A 12,786-nucleotide genomic window follows, 5' to 3' on the forward strand; every position below is an offset into this window, starting at 1 on the left:
GTACACCAAGTTTGATTACAATATCTCATTCCTAACTTTAGTATTATCAGGAAACCATATTTCTATTTTTAGTAACAGTGACATTGACCTTGGCCCCAGGGGGTCCAGATGCAATAACAACCAGGGTCTTCATATAAGCTTGCTATATACCAAGTTTGATTACAATACCTCATTCCTAACTGTAGTTACTGTCCGGAAACCATTTTTCATAGTAACAGTGACCTTGACCTTGGCCCCAGGGAGTCCAAATGCAATACCAACTAAGGTTTCAACATAAGGTTGCTATATACCAAGTTTGATTACAATACTTCACTTCAAACTCTAGTTATCGTCTGGAAACCATGATGTGGACGGACCGACCGACAATCTGACTCAAATATACCCCCCCTAAACTTGGTTTGTGGGGAGATAAAAAGACTTTGTTGCTGCACTATGTAGGTGATGATGCATACAACATCTACAACAATTTCTCTGATGAACGCAAAAGGCATAGGTGCAATGTCACGAGTTGGTGAAGAAGATGAACCAAACAAATATAAAACTTTAAAGAAATCTTTGCTGACTTTTTCACCCCAAACCAAAACACAACATACAAGAGATTTAAATTTCATAAGGCAACACAACTGATGGAGAATCATTTGACTCATATTACACAAGGTTAAAAACCCTTGCTAGCTCATCCGTATTTCCTAACGCAGACCAAGAAATTCTATCACAAATTGATCAAGGCTGTCAATCAACAAGAATCAGTTGAAGAGCATTCAGAGACAATTTTGTCTTAGACAAGGTACTACATGTGTATATGAAGGGAGAGCCCTAGAACTTTCAGAAAAGCATGCATCAGAGCTGAAGGGAGCTGCATTTTTATATGTCTACTGTATAGAGGATAGTGAATGAGTGTAAGTTCAATACTGAATTTATTGCGCGAGTTAAATAAAATAATATTATGCGATCCTCTGGCGAGCATTATATTATTTTATTCAACAAGTGCAATAAATTCATTAATGAACTTACACAAATTTAATATTCTATTTATCACATACTCAAAATAAAGACAGTTTAAAGTGAAATAAGAGTCATTTTTCATTGACGCGCCTATAGTATTACGCTAACATTTAGCGCGTCTTTACACTATGTTTGTTAACGCTAATGACGTCACTTCCAAATATATATGAATGGCCGTGCAATACCATATTTACGGAGTCGCAAAATCGGCAGGGGTGTGTGATTAATATATTTAATTTTATGTTCAATCTAAAAAAAAATTGATTATCATTGTTAATAACTAGTATGTTATCTCCTGTTGACAATATTCCTTATAAAATTATGTTTCTATTTACAGGTAAGGTGAACCATGCAGCCACATTGCAGCACTGCTGTTATAAATGATGATAGCAACCCTTTTAGGACTAAATAATGAGTACAAGCATATCATGTGCATGGGAAAAAGGATGATATATAGTTATGTATTATTTTGCAGAAGGTTTGGTTGTCAATGTTGACAAAATATGATGTCAAAGTAAATGCAAAGACAGTTAAACAGGCTACAAAGGCTGCCTTGGGTCTTCCAAACAGCAAGGCCACATTTAAATTGACAGCAAAAGTCTTAACAGAGCTCTTCACACCCGAGGACCTGGCAGCCTCAAGAGGACAAGGTCTCCAGATGAAGAAAGAGACAACCTTTTAGCCCTGCTTTGGACTCACACAGCCTACAAATACTGAAAGGTTTTGAAAATTTTATTTATTTTATAAACAGGCTCATCAGGATATAAATGTATAAGTATATCACCAGAAATTAACCCCTGAATGTCACCTTCGATAAGGGAATTCATTCGAGGAGATTGTACGCAGCGATATAATTTGAACCTACATGGCAATGCAATGGTTCAATATTCTGGATATTCTGGCTCTTCAGTGTCAATACTTCTACAACGCCTAGAGGTTATTTATGATTTCAATCCCGACATAGTTGTTTTGGTTATCGGCACAAACGATATATACAGGCCAGATATATCTCCTCGATCAGTTGCAAATAGCATCGAAGATCTGGTGGACACCCTTTTGTTTGTGGCACAAGTTCAGAAAGTTATAGTGTTACAAGTCCTGCACAGACTTTCTCCATCAGTTCATACTAGATATCCAGTAGATGTTGACTGGTTTAATGCTTGTGCAGATGAATTCTCTATTGATGTAAAAACTGAACAAACAGGAACACAATAGATCGTATTTATGGCGTATGAAGGGATTTTGGTCATCAGCCTGTAAACATCAAAATTTCTCATCAGATGGATGTCACTTGTCTAACGCTGGTCAGCTCCGCCTCATACACATAATATTAGAGCAGCTGTGGTCGCCGCCCTGAAACGTTCCATATGCAACGCATAAGATATGTATTTTTTAAATCATGTCTTTTATCATGCCATATTTAATGCTAATATTTTCATTAGTGTAGTCACCACATAGGTGGTTGTCAATAAGTTCATTATATTTAATACTTATCACTACTTTTCAAATCAACCCTGTAAGGGTGGACAATTTTCTATTAACTCCGGCTTACTTGCTTCAAGCAAACATATCTAAATCTCTATGGTTACTATTTCAATGACTTATGAGTCATTTTTTCAGGCAAAAAGTTTGCCAACATTTATATATAATTTTGTTTTGATAAGGGTTACCTTTTCCTGATTTGGTTTGAATAACTTAGAAAGTACATATCTATGTGCCATGCCACCCAATTGACAGATACTGATTACACTAAAAAAAGGATATTCTACTTTAATGCAGTATGGGAAAACTGGTGTTTCCTTTAAACACATTAATAATGTTGCCATGGTGTGGCGCATTGTTGATTTTAAATTGTTATGCTTTCAAACTGATTCCACTGATCACATGCAATAACACATGCATGCATTATAAATACTTGGTTCAATTTAAAGTTTATGTCTGTGTGAGTTAGTTTTAAGTCACACATAATATTTTCATGGTTTAGTCTTCATCCATGTTTGTGTGATTTAGTTTCCAGTTCCCATGCTTAATTTACATGGTTTAGTTTACAGTCCATGTCTGTGTGATTTCTTTTACAGTTCACACATTGCTTATTACATGGTTTATAGTCCATGTCTGTGTGATTTAGTTTACAGTTCCCATGCTTAATTTACATGGTTTAGTTTACAGTCCATGCCTGTGTGATTTAGTTTACAGTTCACACATTGCTTATTACATGGTTTATAGTCCATGTCTGTGTGATTTAGTTTACAGTTCACACATAATATATACATGGTTTAGTTTACAGTCCATGTTTGTGTGCTTTAGTTTAAAGTTCACACATATTATACATGTTTATACATTGTTAAGTTTGCAGTCCATGTTGGTGCGCATTAGTTTATGATTGACAGGCATAATACGAACATGGTTTAGTTACCAGTCTTATTTGTAGGTTTAGTATTATAGCCGTCAGCTTACGTTTACAATTACCTCACACATCAAATTATGAGTCTTATTTTACAATGGATGTTGTTGGGCTTATGTTTACAGTTCACAAATATATATGAGGTTGTGTTTTCTTCCATTTATTTGATTTCTGACAGTCATATTTCATTCTTTTCAGATGAAACCTTCTAAAAGGAGAAAAGGAGTGAATGCCCCATGTCCATGTACTTGTGGCACAGCAAACACAACCAAGGATTCTTTGCGGAAGAAAACTAAACGCCCCAAAGTTGGGGTTTCCACAACTCCGGTCCAACAGAGCTCTTTGGGGATACTATCTCCTACACCAGATCAAGTAACACAACAGATGGGAAATAACACCACAGATGCTAGTACTGAGAGCCATCATGGCGAGCTGCATACACTTCCTGCTATCAATGGCTTAGTGCTTGTCAATATGACTTTCCAAATCCGTCCACGTCATTTGCGCCTTATTTTTCTCCCAGCAATCCTATTCCACATTTATCGTCAGCAATGTCAGACATGCAATCCAGTGATTCCGATAAAGATGACGTCCTGTTTGTTCTGTCATTTCAAGATGCTATTTCACATCATTCAAATGCAATTTTATCAGGTAATGGCATTCAGTTTGCGGAGCCAATTAGCACTCCTATCCTCAATCAAATTAAGAGGGCTACATGTAAAGCTATTTGGAGAAACAAGTATGTCGATATGGCAGACCTCCTACCGTCCTCTTTAAACCCTCAACCAACTCATTACACTTTACAGGTAGATAATCGCTCCAATTTCACAATAAACCCTACATCCAAATCAAAAAGAATACAAAACATTGAATTATGGACAACTGCAATAAATGTTTTATGGCAGTATACTGGCAAAGGTTCCAACTAGAAGCCCAGCAATTGCTTAAATATATGCAGATCGTCAGAGATTTAGCTTGACAACGTCCAGGCCTTGCATTTTTATACTACGACACGCAATTTCGAATGTTGTGGGAGTCGCTTGCTCTTCCCTGGGATCAAATTCATATGGAATTCTGGTTAATGGCTAGTATACTCAACATCACTAATTCCGCGTCATCACTTATCTCACGGTTTATGGCATATTTTCATGTGACCATTGTTATAATTGGTCAGAATTGAAGTATTTTATTCGAACACCTCAACAACAAAGTTTTTGTGCAAAATAATTTAAATCTATAGATTTTTACGTAAAACTGAACAACATTTTACAAACTTCTGCAAAAAACAACAATAGTCCATTAAATTTGTGCATACGTCTGAAACAATCATCATTTTCTAAATTTTCTTGTTTGTTCAAAAAATAAATTTTGAGATACAATGTAAAAATACTTTTAATATTTAAAATTATGCAAAATAACTTAAAGAAATTTTAACTCTAGCATTTTCAGTTTTTTCCTTTTTAATTGGAACACCTATGTCAGAGCAAAGACATAGAAACTTGTTTAATTCATTTTGACAGGCTGAGGATTCTGGTGGTCCCAAGATCAAGAAATCATCTAGAATGTGAATCATGTAATGAATTTTTAAAACTTTTTTAGCAATATATTGCAAACCGGAGCTAAAACTTTCAAAGATGGCACAAAATCTCAGTTTGATATTTGTTTAAGAATATATTTACATATTGTAACAACATTCTGATCTATTTTTCTGACGGTTCTAGGCTGCAGTTTGTTCATGTGTATATTAATGACAATCATAAAAGTTTTGCCATTTCTTAACCTAGTCATAGTATAGTACTTGTCTTTATGCTGAATACCTGATGGTATAAGGCCGCAGGTTATGTGTTTTGAGGTATCAAAAATGTATTTTACCGCACTCACCAATTAGGCACTCAATTGTTATTTGTTTTAGAATACATGTACATATTGTAACAACATTGTTAGTGCTATGCTTCCTACCGTTTATATACATTTAAAGATGATTGCAGTTGCATTGTATACATCTGTTTTTATTGACGGTATCTAGTGATTTTATTATTTCAAGCCACTGCTTATACCCTTTAAATGCATATGTTGTTTATTATCTGTGTTAGGATAGACTACTGACAGTAAGAAACCTCGTAGGACAACTTCCGAACCTAGGTCAACAGTGCGACTGACACCACCTACAACCAAAAATAAACCTCGCCTGACAACTTCCGAACCTAGGTCAACAGTGCAACTGACACCACCTACAACCAAAAAAAACCTCGTCAGACAACTTCCGAACCTAGGTCGACATTGCGACTGACACCACCTACAACCAAAAAGAAACCTCGTCCGACAACTCCCATGTACAGGGCAACAGTGCCGCCAACAACCACAGAATCACATGTCACCTGGCCGAGGGTTTCTTTCTATTATCCTCGTTTCAGCCGGTACCAGTTTGATGACGGCAAAATCACATTTTACATCAAATGTGAGAGTTGATCACTACGAGTTTTGGACTATTGAACAACAACAACAACAACACATAGTTATGGGTCAACTTTTCATTCATATTTTTCTTTCGGACATTTATATGACAGCATATCTAAATTATGGCAGTTTACGAGTATTACATATAAATTCAGATAGTCCAGTTATTGATGAAAATGGACTCATTTGTGTCGGAGGGCGTTTGAACAATGCTTCATTAAACTATGGTTCTATACACCCCATCGTCTTACCTCGGAAATGTCATGTGACAAAACTGGTAATAAAGTACTATCACGAACTTGTACAACACCAAGGACGTGGCATAACCACAAACGAAATACGTGGCAATGGTTATTGGATAATTGGATGTAGTTCCGCTGTTTCTTATCTAATCTTTCATTGCACAGTCTGTCGCAAACTTCGAGGTTCTGTACAAGACCAAAGGATGTCAGGCTGCAGTTAGAACATATCGCCTAAAGGTGATGACACTGCATTGCATTTTACAGCATCATTTTACAACATTATTGTTTGTTACATCTTTGCTGTTGATCTTGCCACATATTTGTAAACCGACAGTTTAAGGCTGCGATTTACATGATCTCATATCATTTGGAGTATATATAATTATATCACCACTATTTTGTCAAATTATAGAGTCTTCTTACTTTAAAGTTACTTGTGTTATCTACTTGCTGTTGATCTTGCCACCTATTTGTCAACTGACGGTTCAAGGCTACAATTTATTTGACAGTTTTCTATTTTTTCATATCATTTGGTGTACATATTCATTTCAACTTAATTTTGTTCATTTTATATATACATGCTGTTGATCTTACCACATGTTTGTAATTACGGGACATATTTACAATTTTCTTATAATTTGGTGTACATGTTCTCAATGTTTTGATAATTTTATAGACTTTTATAACATCAAAGTGGCTCTCTTACAGTCTAGTCTCTCTGGGTGGCGGTTCCCTTTTAGCAGTTTTGTAACCTCCCAGTTTTACCATTTGGAAAATTTTTATAACATGTTTTATATGTAATAGTTTTAATTAATGTCAGTTATGGCATTTTCAATAAATGCCCCTTTTCATTCAACACATGTGTTTGTTTATATTTTCCTCATGCCAAACAAGTTTGATCTAGACTGCTCTTTCCTTGATCTGGACAATACATAAATGAATAATAAAAGTAAGGATACACAACATTAACTATTTGCATTGTGAATACAAATAAACATTAATCATTTCATGATGAAATAATTTTAGCTGTTCATTTCTACTGCTGAGGTCATTTAATAAAGTTGATCTTCAAACTTTATATTGCCTTCATTTTACCTTGTCAAGCATCCATTAACAAACAAGCCAGGCCCAGGTGACCTCATGTTTAACGCCTTTTCTGTCCTATATTAATATTTACTGACTTGCACTACCATATCAAGTGGGGTATTGCTACAGATTTTAAATAGTAGCACCAGACTGTGTATTTACATACATTCGGAACTTTGCCTGTTTTGGACTAAATGATGTATTTCTCTCCCCTTTTCTGTTCTACGCCATTTGTTCATATTAAATCACGTATTTGATTATACTCTTGTGTGTTGATCTACATCCATTTTACTGGCGTAGTAAAAAAAAAATTTTTATGAAAGTAAAGCATTATGTGTTTATGTTTCAGTTTTAGTTGACAGTGTTACAGTTTTTGTATGTTAGGCAACGAAAAAACTATTCAGGTTTTAATTGCTTTGAATTTATTTAAAACTCATTTCAGGAATGTGATTTTTCCACGCTTAAGAGGATTTCCACATCGATAATTTCCAAAGGAAAAAATATATGGCTTAAAAAAAAAGTCATCGAAATTCAGAATTATTCAACGTCACATTATAAACAATACATGCAGAAATCATTTCCTAGGCATTTTTTATATGATCACTAGTTCAATTTTGAAGTAATAATATTGGTTGTTTTAGTCACAGTTTCCAACCAGAGCTCCGCACTTAAGATTGATATTAGATTTAAATTTAAACTTGGTGAACATTCACCTGGCTTTAACAACTCTGAAATATATATTATATATGCAGGCATAAACAATATTTCTAGCTCTAGCTATTTGGGTTTTTTAAAAGAAGATTTTATTTAAGTTTCTACTAAATAAAACTTTGGAAAATCAATGACGCCCCCGGGACAGGGCCAATTTTGACCCCCAAGGCTTTTATTTGAACAAACTTGGTAGACACTGACTAGATGATGTTTCATGCTAAAGATTTAAGCTATAGCTTAAATGGTTTTTTAAAAAGATTTTTTGATTTGTGCTCTTGTCATTTCTGATGATATAAAAGAAACAAGTAATGGTGCATCGCCAAATAGACGATTTACCCGACTGCACAGGGAAAACAATGAGGAAGGAGTAGTGTATCGAACTCAGAACATTTTTGCCCCAGATAATCGCTTCATATATTTCATTTCCGACCCTCCACACCTATTGAAAACAGCTCGTAATTGCTTTTCAAACTCCCATTCACACAAGAAGACCAGGTCACTTTGGAACATTAAAGACATATCATGGATGCATATTGTAGACTTGTTTAAAGAACACTGTAGTGACATATACCGTTACTGTCCAAAACTAACAAGAGAACATATTGACATTTCATCGTATGGCTGCATGAAAGTTAGTTTTGAGGCACAGGTATTGAGTAAAACTGTGGCAAGTGCATTGGATATGTTAGAAAACACCTCACAGACATCAGCATTCATTCGACATATGAACAAATTTTTTGATTGCTTAAATGCACGGCATGAATATGAGGGAATTCCAAAGAAATCCTAATCTAGAACCTTACCGATCAGTGGAGGATGAAAGGCTAGATTATTTGATGAATGAATTTTTGCAGTTTTTGAAGACTGGCGTCTGAATGTGGAAGGAAGACCTGGAAACTTTACAAAGTCTCAACGAAATTCAATGATGTTAAGCTACCAGACACTTGAAGGTATTGAAATGTGTCAAATCTGTTGTTGAATGTGTGAAATTCTGCTGGAATAATGGTGTGAGCTATGTGTTGACAAAAAAAGTTTAGCCAAAACCCTAGTGAACAATACTTCACACACACAGGAGTGGAGGTAGCAATAACAATCCAACTTTAAAACAATTTTCGGATTCTATGGTCTGAGAACTAGCCCCTCTAAAAGGATTCACAAAACGAAAACTTAGGCTAACTCCAATAGACAACACTCCGTTACCTAAGTGCAAACAAAACAATACACTTTAATATGTTGGCTTTGATTCAAAGTTGAAATGGAATTATGCTGTGATATGATTTACAACTGGTATAGTCTTTACCATTCTTGCAGAATTATTCTTAATGACTCAGCAGTCTAATATCATTGCATATTTGATCTTGAATTACATTATATAAACTATCAAGCTTTGCGATCTCTGTGATCCCAAAAGTGGCTTGTAGTTGATAAAATATTGATCACACTTCAACTTGGTACTGCTAGTCTCGTTTAATCTCCAATTAAATCTGCAAAAAACAACACTTGTCCAGCTAAGTCAGCTGGAAATTTTCCCAGCACAGGATTCCCTAACACAACCTCAGCAGAAGAATACCTATATGGATGCTGGGTCATATACATGGGCACCTGTGCACCATACTAACTGAACAAAGTGGAATCCTTGACAACGTCCATATTGAATCTCATAATCATTCAACCTCTTTCATACTGATCTGGAAAATGCAAGCAGTCAAAAAAAAAGAATGTCCCATCTTCAACTTAGTAGAAACAATCTGGCCCCATGCAGTTTAACAAAAAATCTTTAGTCTGTTGTATTGACTTAAACTCAATTACATACTGATTTAACAACTTAAGTTGAGTAACAAGTTGCGTTGTGTTTCCTGAACTTTTAATCAACTCATCAATTATCATAACCCTCAAAGCTTCAGTTAAGTCAGATTATTTGAGACAGCTAAGAAACTACCTTAAACTTTTACACAAATATGGCCAAATTTATGAGACGCATTGAATGTATTCCCAGACACCATTTTTTTTCTCTTGCCAAGAGCGTAATACCAAATAGAATCAATCCTCTTGATTTTTTGTCATGTGCAGGAGTAAGAGAAAGTTACAGGTTTGAATCCGAGTTCATACACTTCATGCTTCAACTTATTTCAAAATCTATTGAGTTTGAAACCTTCAGATTGTCACCCTTCCAACCCTTTATTTTCCTTCTTGTGACACTGAATTTTTCCCCTGGCGGGACACATTACTTGATATTTGAAGACAGACATGGAGTATCAAAATCATCAGTTATTAGGGCAATCAAAAGAGCATCAACAGCTATATGTGCTTTAAGGGAGAGTAATACATTTAAGTAAGAGAAATACATTATTTCCTGTCAAACAACAAAAGTGCAACTGTACAAATGAAATCTTTTCAAGTGTTCCTCGGTTTTGATTTACAAAATGAGAATATTGACGCTATCTGGCTTGAAATCTAGAAAAATCTAAAAAAACATTTGTTTTTTTATATATTTATAGGAAAGTTGAATGTTATTGTTTTGATTTCGATTTCCCGTTCATGCCAAGAGGACTGGTTGGCAAAAAGTCAAAATGGCTGGCGAAGACAAAGAATACATCGCAAAGAAAATATCAATACAATTAATACATTTCGACCTGACACTTTAAAAGGTATGCAATAAAATTAGAAATCAACTCAGAAATTCTCCAAGATCCATACACCATACCAAGCAAGAGCTGTGATGGATGCTTGAACTCAGAAATTTTCCAAGATCCTTACACCATACCAAGTAAGTGCTGGGATGGATGCTCCAGCAGGTGACCTGACGTTATGTTTCCTGATATTTATCACTATCTAATATAAGCTGACCAGGACTTTATACACAAGAGACACTTAGGGCCCTGGATGGATATTATTACTTCAACAGTGGACTTGTGCAAGAGGTCTATTATTATTATGAGTCATCGGTAGATTTAAATGTATGCATAATGAAGATGAAAAGTAATCCCCTCACAGAGTTGGTGATAAACCACATGAGCCATGGGTTTGCTTGAAAAAAAGCAGGGATATGTTGTCAGTGCTCACTGCACATGCACAGCTGGGTAGGTGAAAATAAATACTTTTATGTTAAATAATTAGTACGATTTATTTCAGGTATAATTTACTTGTAAGTACATGTATATAGAACAGGAATCAAAATGATGATGGCAACCCTTTTAGGACTAAAATAATGAGAACAAGTGTATCATGTTAATGGAACCTGTTTTATAGGACAAAGGATGATATATAGTATTATTTTGCAGAGGGTTTGGATGTTGACAAAATATGATGTCAAAGTAAATGCAAAGACACTTAAACAGGCTTACAACGGCTGCCTTGGGTCTTCCAAACAGCAAGGTCACATTTAAATTGACTGCAAAAGTCTTAACAGAGCTCTTCACACCAAAGGAGCTGGCAGCCTCAAGAGGACAAGGTCTGTAGATGAAGAAAGAAACAGACTTTTGCCCTGCTCTGGACTCACACAACCTACAAATACTGAAAGGTTTTGAAAATTTATTTTATAAACGGGCTCATCAGGATTTAAATGTATAAGTTTATTAGCAGAAATAAGCCCCTGAATGTCACTTTCATTTACAAAGAGAGTTTTTGTTGAATGTTGAATTTTCACGAGAAATTTATTTTAGGAATATTAATAGAAAAAAACATCTTTTTATAAAAAAAGTAGTTCAACTTTGATTCCTCATAATGTCAAGCATGTTAACATAGGACTAAACACTTTTAAAAACTTGTTTCAAATGAATTTAAAAAAATATTTCAGAGTATGCCACAGGATGGTGCAGGAAAAACAACAAGGAGATCCAAAAGAGAAGGATATTAATGACGCCATTAAGGAGCAGATCAGCTATGCCAGAAAAAAAAGAAGTTTTTCTTAGCAAACAAACTATTGATAGTCTTTGTTTGCTGAGATTTTTTGTGCTCAACCTTACAGTGTTTGTGCTTTTTAAAAAAAAAAAACGTTTTAAAATCAAGAAATTCAATAGGTAGATCAGTATTGTTTAATGGCAGGTCTGATCTTTCACTGTAGGTAAGCTTTTTAATATTAAAATGTGTGTCAGCTGAATAACAACAATATTATTCTTATCACTTAAACTTATTTGACACCATTATGAACAAACACATTGTGGCTTAAAAAGAAAGTCTTCGAAATTTGGAACTTCGGAAATAAATTATTCAATGTCGCATTATAAACTATACACGCAGAAATCATTTCCCAGGTATTTTTATAGGATCACTGGTTCAATTTTGAAGTAATGTGATTGGTTGTTTTAGTCACAGTTTCCAATCAGAGTTCCACACTCAAGATCGATATTAGATTTAAATTTAAAGTCAGTGAACATTCACCTGACTTTAACAACTCGGAAATATATATTATACGTGCAGGCATAGACAATATTTTGAACAATGTTTTTCCCTCAGACATGAAAGACCAGTTCCAAGAACTTACAAAATCACTAACAGAAAAGAACCCAATAGCAAACATTGCTATTTCTTCTATATTACAGAGGTAAGGATGAAAACTCATGCATCTTAACATTAATTATTTGATTCCAAAATTCGATGAGATCAAGACGCTCTTTAATGAACACAAAGAAATTGAAATTTTTGGCAGCTGTAAAACATGTTTGAATGACAGTTTTAGTGACAAAGAATTCGAAATAAACAGCTATCAGTTCTTTCGGAAAGATCAACAATCAAACGGTGGAGGTATTGTTGTATTCGTGAAAGAAAACTACCTCTTTATTAGGCGTGAAGATCTTGAGAACACTAATATGGAAATTATTTTACTAGAAGTTAAACCATTCAATCAAAAACCATTTATTCTTGGATATTTGTATCGACCAC

The sequence above is a fragment of the Ruditapes philippinarum genome, unplaced genomic scaffold, assembly GCF_026571515.1.
Source record: "Ruditapes philippinarum isolate M1 unplaced genomic scaffold, ASM2657151v2 ctg567_1_1_1_1, whole genome shotgun sequence".
Taxonomy (NCBI): domain Eukaryota; kingdom Metazoa; phylum Mollusca; class Bivalvia; order Venerida; family Veneridae; genus Ruditapes; species Ruditapes philippinarum.